General features: G+C 41.8%; 1 pseudogene; it reads left to right on the top strand.

Moving 5' to 3' along the window:
- The first annotated feature begins 1,020 nt into the window (after positions 1-1,020).
- Positions 1,021-12,498, top strand: LOC129008608 (keratin, type I cytoskeletal 18-like; annotated as a pseudogene).
- Positions 12,499-13,667: the final 1,169 nt, after the last annotated feature.

Below are 13,667 nucleotides of genomic sequence, written 5' to 3' on the forward strand. Positions count from 1 at the left end.
CAAGATCACGCCACTGCACTCCAACCTGGGCAACAGAGTGAGACTCCATCTCAAAAAAAAAAAGAAAAAGAAAAAATAGTTGTTATTGATGATTACTGATGGCTAGCTTCTGGGGTTTTTATACGTATTAACTCATTTAATCCTACAAAAAACCCTCTGAGGTTATTATACCCACTTCATAGATGAGAAAACTGAGGCATAGAAAGGCAGAGTAAACCGCCCAGCATTATAAAGCTGGCAGATGGCCCTGCTGAGATCTGAAGCTGGGAGGTCTGGCTGCAGATTGTGTGTGTTCATCCTCTACAAAGGTGCAGAAGCAAGTTTTGCAGAGCCTGAGTTTCAGACAATTTTAGAGAACTTCTTAAAAAAACACAAAATTACACCTATAAGTTAGGCACACAATGAATATTTATTTGCAAAGAGAGAATAAACTACAAAAGTCACACATTTTAAAAAGCTGCCAAATACCATAATCACAAAATTCAGAAAAATAACATAATATTCTTATTAATTTACTGCTTCATGTGCTTTTACAATGCCTTCCTTCCTACACTTTTTGGCTGCATACTCTTTGATTGCTTCTGATTCATATGACAACAATTTTGAATATCACTTTTCATAAAGAGAGTAGGAAGATAGTTCAGTCTTTCCTATGGCATAGTAAATTGAAATTTGTTCTTTATTATTGATAGTCGTAATGAGAAAACGTGCCACTTCATACAGACATATACTTGCTGGTTGTGGTACTGCTGCAGATTTGGCCCTACAAAGAAATCTTGATAAATTTTATTCTCCCTGATTCTTGTCAAAAAAGAAAAAAACCATATGGTACATTTTTTGTTGTACATGCTGAATTATTCTGTTTCTGGTAGACTTTTGTGAGAATCAAAACCCTTTTCATACCTCTGACAATTGGAACTTTCCCCAGACTAGCTTCTGGTTCTGTACATTTCAAACCAGGTCTCTTCCACTTTTGTGTAATTCTGTACCTGTTGTCCTCGGGCACGTTTTTACTGAGACATGACCCAGGATCCTGCAACTTTGGATCTTGACCCCTGTAAGTCAGCACGGGGCAGTGGTACTATTACTGGGCGTCACTCTTACGTTGAGCAGCTGGCATGCACTTACCTGCATCCTGTGACAGTAAATGAAATGTAAGCTCCCTGGAAGGGGCCTGGGCAATAAGGCGCCAGAAGCATAAACTTCTTTGGCTTTGTGGATTTGCTGCACAAAACGATAAAAGAATGATGCCCATCACAACCTGTTTTTAATGATGAAAAACTGGGTAAACCTAAATGGTCATCAGTACAGGACTGGTTAGAATATGGGATGTCCATACAATACACTCCTTTGCAAAATGAAGCCATGCAAGTAAATGTCTTAGGAAAAATGGCTGAGTGCAGTGACTCACACCTGTAATCCCAGCACTTTGGGAGGCCAAGGCGGGCAGATCACTTGAGGTTGGAAGTTCAAGACCAGCCTGGCCAACGTGGTAAAATCCCGTCTCTACTTTAAAAAAAAAAAAAAAAAGCTAGGCATGGTGGTGCACGCCTGAAATCTCAGCCACTTGGGAGGCTGAGGTAGGAGAATCACTTGAACCCAGGAGGCAGAGGATGCAGTGAGCTGAGATCATCCCACTGCACTCCAGCCTGGGCAACAGAGCATGACTTCATCTCAAGAAAAAAAAACAGTCTTAGGAAAAATGAAGTGAACATCTAGATTTGTGCAAGGCAAGGTATCTTCTTTCCTCATGGTAAAGTAAAAACACAAGTTACAGGATAGTATAGATAGTATAATCCTGTTTGTATATTTCAAAAATTGGAAATTGGTATATTTGTAAATGCACAGACATATTTTGGAATCATAGTTAAGAAACTGAGAAGTGATTGTCTCTGGGGTGTTTGGACTGAGAATTTGAGGAAGAAAAGAGGAAGTTTTAATTTTCACTTTTTACCAGTACTGTTTGAGTTATTTGACTTTGAGTACGTATTATTAACATATATACTCACTTGCAGATGACAGCACCCCAACTCAAAAGAGATTAAGGGAAAAAGAAAATGTATTAGTTCCTGTCACTGGCTGGGAGCATTGGGCAGTGCTGGATCCAGGTGCTCAAAAGGTGTCGTCATGATTCTGCCTTTCTAAATCTCTTGGTTACTTTTCTTCCTCTTTGGCTGAATCCTCAGGCAGGCTTTCCCTTTGCAGTAGCAAATGGTCACCAGCCACCTCAGACTTAAACTTTTATCAGCTCAGCCATCCCAGTGAAAAGAAAGAGAAATCTTCTTCCCCAAAGTTTCCACTGAAAGCTGTGGTATTGACTCTGTTGCATCCTTTCTGGCCATACGTCCATCCCTGAACTATTTATGGAGCCTGGAAAGATGAATTAGGCTGAGCGACCAGGTGAGATCATATGGTCACCCTGGACCAGAGGTGAGTTTGGTTTCACCCAAACCACATAGGCTGAGCCATTGCCTGAGAGGGAGGAGGGATTCCAGAAAGAAAAACCGAGGTGCTATTCCCTAAAGATGAGAAAATGGTCACTATCAGTCAAGAACATCTATTTACCACATACACATTCCTTTTACAATTTTAAAGGGAGAGAGAATTTTAAAAAGAGTGTGAATTGTCAGGGGAAAATCTCAGAGCAAGTCAAATATCTCAGCCTTGCTAGTAAAGCAAAATGGAAACTATTGACAACAATTGAACAAAGGGTAGAGAAAATTCCTTTCTACTATCTTTTCAAAAGAATCAAAAGTTGCATTTGTTTGGTGGAATAATTATGCTGGTTGAATAATTAATGGTAAATATTGGGTTGAACTAAATAAATTATAGTATATTTGTATAATGGGGAATATACAGCCATTAAAATGATGTAGTAGATGCATATTAACACAGGAAAATTTGCCACAATTACCTTGAGGAAAAAAATGCAAGTTGCAAAACAATATTTACAATACGATCTCACTTTTATTTAAAAATGTGTATGTATGTATGTATAGTAGAAAAACTCGAAACTAGCCTACAATTGTTTCATCAGCAGCTTTTCTGGGTAGGTATGTTATAAATGACTTTTATTTTATTCTCTTTCCATTTTTGTATTTTCCAAGTTTTCTCCAATGAATATTTATTGCCTTTTAAAATGTAATTTTGATTTTTATTAGTTATTACTTTAGAAAGTCAAACAGTCCTATAAAACATAATGAAAAACAGTGTCCTGTCTCTCTCTTCACCCTAGTCCTCATTTCCAGAGGCAAGCACATTCAATGCTTTAGATGTTTTTTTAAGTATTTGCTTCCATTTTTCTAAATAACATGTTTATATTGCTATTCTTGATATTTCAAATTTATATATTACATATTGACTTTCTAATAAGGAGTATGAAGACAATTATGTTACAACACCCTTTGAATACAATTCTTTGTTCATCTTCCCGACATGGCTTAAGTCACTTATACCACGCCCGGCCCCATTCTTATTTTTATTCAATTTGTATTTGTTGTTTTTATGACTTGGACCATGTATTATTCACTGCTGATCCAGGTCGTGTAATTACATTTCCTTTCATGACACATGTTTCTTTTAAGGACTTTAATTTGACCCTGAAAACCCTGCCACTAAGTGAAGACCTGTTAAATGGAAAAAAAAAACTGTATGAATATTAACAGGGGAACGTATTAATGCATCCCAACCCAAGATGCTCAACTTTCACAGATAGGAAAAATATCAATTGAACAATAAAAACAAGCTTAAATAAATAACACACAATTAGTTGATATAATAAAGACTTAACTTTATTCACCAAAGGAGGAGGAGTAGACTTGAGTGTCTGATGGAAGAGGGAGTCATTCTCTGGAAGGTATGTTCTTGTTGCACCATTGTATTCATCAACTTTTTGGGGTCATAGTTATCATTTGCTCAAGCTGCACTTAAAAACAGTATGGAACTACACCTTTAGGGCTAAATAAAAGCTAAATATGAGAGTACCTCAAAACATGGAAACAGTATGCACACCCAAAAGACTGAAGTGTTGTAGAAGGTCTTTCTTATTTGACACTCCTTGCATAACAAAGCATTTGGGGCTCATCCATATGTGGCAAGTAACTCAAATTTGCCCAGTATGCTAGTCTATGAATGGAAATGTTGAATCAGTTGGTAGGTGTGTCATTGCCTGAAATTGTAATGTCAAATTATCATGTCTTGCAGCACATATATGTAGTGTGCTTCTGGGTAAAAACTTATTATCCCCAAAACAAAAATAAAAGATAAATAATAGTTGTCTCAAAAGTGGAATAATTTTTCAAGATATATTATGGAGAGGAAATTTTAAGAGTCCTTATATGAGGTAATTACAGAATGTTTTATTTTTCTTGTACTTAATTGTTTTTTAAAAAAATGTTTGGTGTTTGTCAAATTTCTGGTGAAATATTTGTACAGCTATAGAATGCCTCTCTACATAACAAAGCATGTCAGATAATCTACCACTTTTATTTTTTATCCCCAGAGACACTTTCTAGATATCTCTCTTCTCCTACTCTACTCTGGATTAGTTTTCCTTTTGAATTGCTGTACAGCTGTTTTCTTGGACTTTTCTTTTCCATCCTCCTGAAAATTCCCTGTCTCTTCTCCCCTGTGCTGGATTACCAGTTGGTCCCATTACTTTTCTTCAGTTTATTCCTTAATTTTGATGGAGCATATCCTTCAGTAACTTTTTTAGAAAGGTATATGGGAGGTAATTTTTTAAGACCCTGCATTTTCTAAAAATGTCTCTATTCTGTATTCACTTCTGACTGATAGTTTGGCAGGCTAAAGAATTCAAAGTTAGAAATAATTTTCCTTCTGAATTTTAAAAGCACTGTTGTGTCATCTTCTAATTTGATGACATTTTAATCTCTATTTTTCCCTGAGAGCTTTTATTCATTTCTGGTGACCTAAAGTTTTGGAATGACAGACTTTGATTTGAGAATTACTACATTATGCTAGGCTCTTTGAAGGCCTCCTTAATCTAGAAACTTAGATTCCTCCATTCATTAAAGTTCTTCTATTTCGTTCTTTGATGTTTCCCCTCCTCCATTGTCTCTTGCTTATTTAGACTTTGGATCTCCAGACAGATCTTCTCACTTTCTTTCATTTTCCATTTCTGTTGTAATGTTAGAGTTTCTGGGGGATGTCCTCAACTGTATCTTCTCATCCATCTGTTGCATTTTTATTTTGGCTCTCACATTTTTTATTTCTATGAGTTCTTTCTTGTTCTTCTCTTTTTATGAGCTTCGTTCTTATTTTATAGTTGCAATATCTTCTCTCATCATGACTACTAATCATATATATATATATTTTTTGAGACAGAGTCTCGCATTTTCACCCAGTCTGGAGTGCAGTAGCGTGATCTTGGCTTACTGCAAGCTCCGCCTCCCGGGTTCATGCCATTCTCCTGCCTCAGTCTCCCAAGTAGCTGGGACTACAGGTGCCCACCACCACGCCCAGCTAATTTTTTGTATTTTTAGTAGAGATGGGGTTTCACTGTGTTAGCCAGGATGGTCTTGATCTCCTGACCTCATGATCCACCTGCCTTGGCCTCCCAAAGTGCTGGGATTACAGGTGTGAGCCACCTCACCCGGCCCATTTTTAATTTTTTTTGAGAAGAAGTCTTGCTCTGTTGCCCACGCTAAAGTACAGTGGGGTGATCTTGGCCCACTACAACCTCCGCCTCCCAGGTTCAAGCAATTCTTCTGGCTCAGCCTCCTGAATAGCTGGGACTATAGGTGCATGCCACCATGCATGGCTAATTTTTGTATTTTTAGTACAGACAGGGTTTCACTATGTTGGCCGGTATGATTTTGCCCCTGCTTTGTATTAATTGTGTCAGAGTTATTTCCTTCTTCCCTCCCTCCCTCCTTTCTTCCTTACTTTTCTCATCTCTTTCTCTCTTTTGCTCTTTCTGATTGTTATTTTTAGTCTCTGTCTTCCGTGTCAAAATCAGTCCCTCAATATCTGATGAACATCTAGGAGAGAGGCTCTAAACTGCCGATTGGAAGTTCTTTGCTTGTTAGTGTGGCTTAGCAGCTGGTGAACTTCACCGCAGGCTGACTGAGAGGGACCTGGCTGTTTCACTTGGGACTCCTCGTTGTTCATATTTTTAAGCCAATTTTCTGGGCTGATTAGAACCCTACAGCCTCCTGCCTGGGGTGGGGTGGTTTAGGTTCGGCTGTAGCTTTATGGGACCCAGGTAGGGGCAGTGTATTTGAGAGTCCAACTTTTCAGAATGTAAATCCTGTGTGTAGTAGGCATCTTCTACCTCTCTCACGTATATCCCACGTCTACGAGTTGACCTCACCAGAAAGTAAATCTCCCATCTCTGCCTGGGTATAGAAGGGGTAGTTACAAGACCATAAGGATTGAGGTTGGAGGTCTGAGCATCTAGATTCTCCTTTTTAAAGGTCAGCTATGTTTAAAAGGACATAGTACATAATTTTTTGATTTAAAAGAAAATATTTTAATGGAGAAGGGCAATTATACTCCACTTAAAGTAAATACCACCTCATTAAGACCAAATGATTCCAACAGCACACACATTCTAGCACTGCAAGATATCTGATTGTTCACCAAGAAAATTTCCAGTGAGCAAAAGCCATGAGCAAACTCTTAAACTCTGGAATCTAAAGAACAATAAAAATGGATGTCCTGAGGACATCATATTCCATCACCACTGAAGTTGCCTTGTATATTACCATGGCTAAAACTTCCTACCCTCAGCCATTATCTCAGCAGGCTGTGAAGGCTACATGGGTTCATTTCTTTTTTTTTTTTTTAGACAGAGTGTCACTTTGTTGCCCCGGCTGGAGTGCAGTGACACAATCTCGGCTCACTGCAAGCTCCACCTCCTGGGTTCAAGTGAATCTCATGCCTCAGGCCTCTCAGGTAGCTGGGGTTACAGGGGTGCACCACCACGTTTTTTTTTTTTTTTTTAGAGATGGGGTTTTGCCCTGTTGGCCAGGCTGGTCTCAAACTCCTGGCCTCAAGTGATCTGCCTGCCTCAGCCTCCCAAAGTGCTGGGATCACATGCATAAGCCACCGCACCTGGCCAGTGGGTGCCTTTCCGTGAATTAAAGGCATGATTAATAAACCTATTTTTTGGCCACCATTTATTTAGCACCTACTAGGTGCCAGGCCTTGGGCCAGGTGCTTTTAACATATTATTTCATACCTGTATTATCACATAAGGTTGTGTCCTACACAGTCCAAGGGCTGTCATTGATTTTGTAGCCCATATCAATGATGGCTCCCTGGAACTGTGCAGTGCACAACCTGAGCAGAAATACATGGTGACTCTGATATAAATCCTTCCAATAATTCTAAGGAGTTCAGATCATTCAACAGATGATGAAACCATGCTTCAGAGAGAATAAGAAACTGGATGAACTTCTCACAGCTATCAAGTATTGGAGCTGAGATTCTAATCCCCAAACCACCTGATTCTAAAGTTGGTGCTCTTACCAGGACTCTACTTTCACTATGGCAGGGAGGGCAGATGGGATAGGATGGAGGGGCTAGGGGCTACATAATGACACCAACTGTTTTCAGCAGGTGCTGGTTCTACCCTGAAAGCTGCCCCCTGGTCTAGACCTCAGCATGCCTTGCCACATAGGAAAGTCCTCCAGAAAGCCATTGCCATTTTAAACTCTGGCTCAGTGTTTGGGCTTCTCTCAGTGACACCTGGGGCCAGGACCAGTATTTGTTTATCCCGTGTCCTCACTCTCCTTTGCAGTCAGACCACTAGAGGTTTCTGGGTCTTGAAGGGAGGTGTCCTTTCAAGAAGGGACTTAGAAGATGCAGTCTAAGCTAGCAAGAGGGTTGTGGAAGAGGAACAGAGACCCATGCTTGGAGCAGGTGCAGTGTCTAGCAAGGAACTTCAGTGCAACATGGCTGTAAGGGCATAAATCCTGCAAGCCAGGAATAGTGAAGTAGCCACCCTACCAGAGAGCCTCACCCCTTGGGTTAGGGGTTGGGGTGGAGGAACATGTGTGCACACATGCTCATGCGTGCACACGTGTATGCATGTGTATTCATGCATGTGCATGCCTGTGGAAGTGTGTGGTGTTCACAACACTTGTGTACATGCAGAAATACAAACATGAAACTTGGAAAAACTGCCATGGGAATGAAAACTCATGAAAGTCTGACTTCTATATGAATGGGAGGTACCTGCACATGTGCATGTGCAAACACACACACACAAACACACAGATGTTTACATATCAAATTCTCCTTGTGCACAAGATTCATTTGCCCCGTTCCCAATCCAGGCAGATTTGGATGCTTTTTTTTTTTTTTTAATGAAGTTCTAGGGTACATGTGTACAATGTGCAGGTTTGTTACATATGTATACATGTGCCATGTTGGTGTGCTGCACCCATTAACTTGTCATTTACATTAGGTATATCTCCTAGTGCTATTCCTCCCTCCTCCCCTGACCCCACGACAGGCCCCGGTGTGTGATGTTCTCCATCCTGTGTCCAAGCGTTCTCATTGTTCAATTCCCACCTGTGAGTGAGAACATGCGGTGTTTGGTTTTCTGTCCTTGTGATAGTTTGCTGAGAATGATGGTTTCCAGCTTCATCCATGTCCCTACAAAGGACATGAACTCATCCTTTTTTATGGCTGCATAGTATTCCATGGTGTATATGTGCCACATTTTCTTAATCCAGTTTATCATTGTGGACATTTGGGTTGGTTCCAAGTCTTTGCTATTGTGAATAGTGCTGCAATAAACATATATGTGCATGTGTCTTTGTAGCAGCATGATTTATAATCCTTTGGGATGCTTTTTATTTTTCTTTGTGTTTCTGTTGAAATGTTCTCAAGCACCTTGGAGGTAGCAACCACTTACTCTTCTCGCAATAGTAATATAACTTGTCAGTAACTTATTTCCTAGCCAGACAATGTGCTCAACCCTTTATATGCATTACCTTGTTGACATTTCCCAGGACCTTATGAAATCGATGTCATATCCAACTTTCAGATAAGAAAACTGAGACTCTGAGAGGTGAAGTCATGTACCTAGGTCTTACTGTTCATAATTGGCTATGGACACATCTGAACCCATATCTAACCCCAAATATGGGCTCATTCTGACACATTCACTAATGCAACAAATGTTTATTGAGCATCTATTTTAGGTCAGGCACTGTTCTAATTGCTGGAGATGAGGCAGTGAATGAAATAGATGAAAATCCCTGACCTCATACATGTAGCCAACAAGCATATGAAAAAAAGCTCAGCATCAATGATCATTAGAGAAATGCAAATCATAACCACAATGATATACTACCTCACACCAGTCAGAATAACTATTATTAAAAAGTCAAAAAATAACATGCTGGCGAGGTTGTGGGGAGAAAGGAATGCTTATACACCGTTGGTGGGAGTGTAAATTAGTTCAGCTATTGTGGAAGACAATGTGGTGATTCCTCAAAGAGCTAAAAGCAGAACTACCATTCAACCCAGCAATCCCATTAGTGGGTATATACCCAAAGGAATATAAATTATTCTATTATAGAGACACAGGCATGCGTGTGTTCATTGCAGCATGATTCACAATATTGAAGACATGGAATCTACCTAAATATCCCTCAATGATGGACTGAATAAAGAAAAATAAAGAAAATTTGGTACATATGCACACCATGGAATACTATGCAGCCATAAAAAAGAATGAGATCATGTGTTTTGCAGAGACATGGATGGAGCTGGAAGCCATTATCCTCAGCAAACTAACACAGGAACAGAAAACTAAATACCTCATGTTCTCACTTATAAGTAGGAGCTAAATGATAAGAACACATGGACACACGGGGATAACAACACACACTGGGGCGTTTTAGAAGATGGAGGGTTGGAGGAGGGAGAGGATGAAGAAAAACAACTAATGGGTACTAGGCTTAATACCTGGGTGATGAAATAATCTGTACAACAAACCCCCATGACATAAGTTTACCTATGTAACAAACCTGCACTTGTACCCCTGAACTTAAAAGTCAAAAAAAAAAAAGAAAAAAAAATCCCTGACTTCATGAAGCTTACATTATAGAAGGGGAAACAGATCAAACAAGTTAAACAGTAAAACATATCAAGTGTAAATAATAAGGCTAAGTGGGGAAAAGCAGAGCAAGGAAGAAAAGCAGCAATTTGAAGTGGCTGAGGTTTTGGATGGAGTGACCAGAGAGAGCTTCACGGAAAAGGTGACATTAAGGGAGCATGCCACAGAGTTATCTAGGAGAGAAGTATTCCAAGCAGAGGAAACAGCCAGTTCAGAGGTCCTGAGTGGGAGTGGTGTCAGCTGTGTTCAAAGAATATTGAGGAAACCAGCATAGCTAGATCAGAGGCCATATGGGGGAAAGTAGTGAATATCATATACTTCCTTTAGTGGTGAAATTAAAACATGTGTATAACCAATGCCATACATACACTGATGTCTTACCTCTGACAAAGCACGTTCACCATACTTTACATTCCTGGCATCTTTCACTAAAGTCTATAGAGATTGGAGGCTGGGTTTTGTCCCTAGGGAAGGAGGGAGCGAACCTTTAGATTTCTACTGATGTTCACCTGCACTGAAGGAACGTGCATGGTTAATAGGGGGAGGGATGGACCAGTGGGAGATGAGAAAACCTTAACCCTATCATTGCAATGATGTTGCCCTCAAGCAACTTAGCAGCCAGCCCAGGAGCAGCCCTGAAGGCCCCTGCAAAATTACACCCCTGCAGCCCTGCCTTTCCCCTTTTTGTTGGAGCTAAAAGGGAAACTATTTAATTCTTAGAACCACATATTTAGCTAACCTGCTCTGGCCTAAATGATATTTTATGAGGAATTAAGCTCACGGCTGATCATCTTTCACACTGAGGCGGTGGTTAATGTATCCTGGGGAGACCTCATGTTGAGCCAGCCTCTCTGTTATTGGCAGGGCTTGGGCCTGGGCCTGGGCTTGGGCTGGAGAAATGGCCCCTGTCTTGCCTTTGTTCCAGACACAAGCCGAGTCTGGGGTTTTGGAGATCTTAAGGAAAGCAGGTCCAACCCAAAGGAAATCAGACACAGAGAACAAAACAAATTGAATTTTTTGAGGAAATTGCTTTTTGCCTCCCATGTCTCATCCCCTTTTATTTAATTTTTGGGATTCTGTGTGAGTTAGTTACAAACAGTCAACTCAGTATTTTCTACCTATTAATAAATATTAAATATTAAATAATCCAATTCTGGGTGGCTGGTAGACCTGGGTGGGCACAATGCCAGTTGCTGCTGTGCCCCAGCCTCCTTTCTGGGGTTTCTACTCCTACTCTGACCGATGGTGCCTTTTGACTTCCATCTCCCTGGTCATAGGGAATTGGTCTGTCATCTAAGGACAGCGAATCCATACATTGATCACCAACACATGAAGTGGTGCTGGGCACAAGTTGGGTCTAACTGGGACAAGGGTGACTATCTGAGCCCTTTAGATTCCCTCACAGACCCCAAACTCTGGAGACTTATGTGCTTGGTGGTATGAGTTAAAGCTAAAGGCACAAAGAGAGGAGCTGAAGGCTGATGAGAGGTAAACAGGTAACTGGTCACAAGAATGTACTGGGGATGGGTCTGGCAACTCACACCTGCAATCTCAGCACTTTGAGAGGCAGAGGCAGGAGGATCGCTCGAGCCCAGGAGTTCAAGATCAGCCTGGGCAACGTAGGGAGAACCTGTCTCTACAAAAAAATAAAATAAGGGCAAAGTCTGAGTCCTGTCCTTTCACTCTCCCTGGATGGCATGAGCTTCACCGCTCGCTCCACCTTCTCCACCAGCTGGTTCCCAGCTATGGCATCCGGCCGGTCAGCAGTGTGGCCAGCGTCTATGCAGGTGCTTTATGCAGACGCTGAGGGCTCTGGTTCCCAGATCTCTGTGTCCCGCTCCACCAGCTTCCAGGGTGGCTTGGGGCCTGGGGGCCTGGCTGCGGGGATGGCTGGGGGTCTGGCAGGAATGGGAGGCATCCAGAACGAGAAGGAGACCATGCAAAGCCTAAACGACCACCTGGCCTCCTACCTGGACAGAGTGAGGAGGCTGGAGACTGAGAACCGGAAACTGGAGAGCAAAATCCGGGAGCACCTGGAGAAGAAGGGACCCCAGGTCAGAGACTGGGGCCATTACTTCAAGACCATCGAGGACCTAAGGGCTCAGATCTTCACAAATACTGTGGACAATGCCCACATCATTCTGCAGATCGACAATGCCTGTCTTGCTGCTGATGACTTTAGAGTCAAGTATGAGACAGAGCTAGCCATGCACCAGTCTGCGGAGAGTGACTTCCATAAACTCCGCAAGGTCATTGATGACACCAATGTCACTCGGCTGCAGCTGGAGACAGAGATTGAGGCTCTCAAGGAGGAGCTGCTTTTCATGAAGAAGAACCACAAAGAGGAAGTAAAAGGTCTGCAAGCCCAGATTGCCAGCTGTGGGTTGACTGTGGAGCCAGATTAGGGAAAACCCCTAATTGGTCTGTGTGGGTCACATGCCACCCTTCTCTTGGCAAGTTACTATGGCCATGGAGATGGGTTATTTGATTATCTGGCTTAGGTCACATACTGAGACCAGTGGCCAGACAGGCAGCTCCCATGAATCAAATGAAATGGAGGAGTAACTCATTGCAGTAGTTACTGCTACCAGAGGGAGAGGTTAAGAGCAGTGATGGCCATATTAGACCTACACATCAGCCATCAACATTTAGTAATCCACCCTGTTATAGGCACGATGGGAAAGGAAGTACAGACACAGATCCTCCCCATGTTGGAAACAATGGCAAACTCCACAGAGAGTTGCAAAGTTATTTTGTAAGTATCAGCACTTACAAAGCAGCTTGTCTCCACTGGAAAACTGGACTTCCTCATATTGTCTAATCCTTTTCTAAGCTCCAAGCCCCCTGCCCCTCTGATTCACAAGGGCTTCACTCAGGGCAGCATGGGGAACCTGTGGAAGGTAGGTTAGGCCCACTTCCCTGGCGCCCTTGGGCATACTCTTAAGCTGTATATCATACGACAATTCAAGAAACGGAGGTGGGGTGGGGTGGAAATGAACAAGTGCAGACAATCACTGTCCTCACCTGAAGACAGCCAGGAAAGGTCAGGTGACCCAGAGGACTCTAGGTCAATAACAGATTGGCTGCCAGGATAGTCTTACCTAGCTTGGGGGTTGAGTATGAGGAAGTACTTCAAAGAATACAGGCTACAGGGAAAACAAAACAAAAAAACACAGGATCTTTTGCAAAGAGTAGTGAAGAGGAGGTCCTTTAACCTGGACAACCTGATTAGTGCAGATCACCAATTGTTGGCCCAACCCCTAGAAAGAAGGAATGAGCCGAGGATGGGAGGGGCATGGCTTTCAGCTTCAGGAGCGGGTAAGAAGGAAGGCAGGAGGGCCTTGTGGCATGGAAAATAGTTTGGTAAGCTCCATCCCTGGAATCAGAGCTGAAAAGAACTTATAGATACCTTCATAGGGGCTGTCAGGAACTAAGGCCTAGAACCAAAAGACAGAGCGAGAGAAAGATTATGAGGAAGAAGATGAGGCTCTGTACTGAATAGATTAATTGTAGAATAATAGATGTCCCTTTCACTCAGTGAGGGCCTCTGGACTGGGTGACACTCAGTAGAAGT

The sequence above is a fragment of the Pongo pygmaeus genome, chromosome 9 (assembly GCF_028885625.2).
Source record: "Pongo pygmaeus isolate AG05252 chromosome 9, NHGRI_mPonPyg2-v2.0_pri, whole genome shotgun sequence".
NCBI lineage: Eukaryota > Metazoa > Chordata > Mammalia > Primates > Hominidae > Pongo > Pongo pygmaeus.